We start from the raw sequence: 1,880 nt of genomic DNA, 5'->3' as shown, positions 1-1,880 counted from the left end.
ATATGTGATTAATTTATATCATTCTCTTAATTATAATTTACAATAAATTACTGTAATATAAATTTAATAATCATATTTTTTAAAATAATTTTTTAATATGTTAAAATTCAATAAAAACGAATAAACTAATATACAACCGCGCGGGTCTTAATCTAGTTAATAAAAAAAAGGAAATAAAAGGCAATACAATCGAGCCATGTCATACCTTTCACAAAATTTATAAATAAGTAAATATGTTTGTAGATTGCTTTGTATATCTTTCTTTCTTTTTGGGGAAAAAGTTTAGTAGATAGCCATCTCCTTGAGTATTTTTATTATTTTACCAGACTACAATGTTATATCTTATGCGTGGTTATCTTAAATTAAACTTGTTGGTACAATGAATCACAAAAACATGTAAGAGGGGCATATAAATGATTTTTTATAAATGGACTGTAACAAAGTCTTACATGCTGCATAAACACTAAAAGGTTCAGAATAGTGAGGAAAACAAAGAAACATTACTGAGATGTCAATAACAAAAACACAACCAAAGCAAAGTCTGATAAAAAAATCTTTGGTTGATAGAATTACAGTATTTATCTTCGTTGAACATCAAGAAAAGATCCTTGATATTCTAAAATTCTAAAACTGTAAACATGCTAGAGCCGTGACTCACAGAAGAGCCAATTGTTCTAGAGTCGTGACTCAAACAAATGAACCATCTATGAGTCAGGACCAATGGTTTTGCATTAAGAAGTGCTTGAAGAGCTTTAACTACATTTGTCATGTTTGGCCGAAATTCAGCTTCATATTGAACACATAGTGCTGCTACAGTTGCCAACTACATATATCCCCCATCAAATGATTAGCCACTCATTTGTGCAAATATTTTTCACTATTTCCTTTATAAATATTTGAAAATATAACAAAAACCGGTAAAAAAAACCAGGTTCTCTTTGTTCTCTTAGCATCTGTTCCTTGCCATTTTCCATGATATACCGTTCCGAAGGTACCAGAACCTAGTTCCTTCAGCTCTTCAAGATCTTCATTCATTATGACCTACAATTCGCACCAGAAGAACAATGAAACAAATGAACGAAATTTTCAAGACAATGTTTAACCTAAGAGATTGAAATATGAAAGCGTGTGAATATTGTTGAAGATATATACAATTAACCTTCAGTCTAACTCATTTTAAAATACATTACAAAAATAGAAACTTTAGTATCTTAAATAATGACAAAAATCAAATAATAGATCTAGATTTGATTACAGATTTCGACCAAATAAAAATTACAGCACAAAATAAATATTGCTCAAGAAAAAATGAACATTTTACCTACTATGTATTCATATCAAATTCTTCTAAAGAAGGATAAGAGGAGGAGGTAGAGCTGCTATTTTTCTTTTCAAACTTCCCAACCTAAGTTAAAGCGATACAAAATTATGTCAGCAAACATATACGAATATTTGTAATATTCTTGATTAAGAAAATATTTGGTTAAGCATGTTACATCATTTGAAAAATTGAAGATATATTAATGTGAGACCAGTAGGGTTAAGCATGTTGTATGAAAAAGCCAGAATGTACCTGTGTTGGAAAGACCGTGTCTCACTCAGTCCAACCGATGCACCACCACAAACGGAATCAGACACCATTGTTGTGTCTAATTCCCTTTTCCGAACACGAAAGTTCTGTCATCTTCAATCGCACCGCCCCCATCATCAGTGTGAATCCACATGCAGAACCATAACACCACTGTCGGCTTACACTTTCGATTTGCCTTCCCTGATGCGATCTCACGGGTTGATAAGAGTTGTTTGAGGAGTTGTGCGGATCTTCTTGTCATTTGTGACATCGATTAGGGTTTTGAAATAAAAGTGTTGTTGTAGATTTG

Source organism: Lathyrus oleraceus, chromosome 2 (assembly GCF_024323335.1).
Source record: "Lathyrus oleraceus cultivar Zhongwan6 chromosome 2, CAAS_Psat_ZW6_1.0, whole genome shotgun sequence".
NCBI classification, from domain to species: domain Eukaryota; kingdom Viridiplantae; phylum Streptophyta; class Magnoliopsida; order Fabales; family Fabaceae; genus Lathyrus; species Lathyrus oleraceus.
This window is presented reverse-complemented; position numbering follows the sequence as displayed.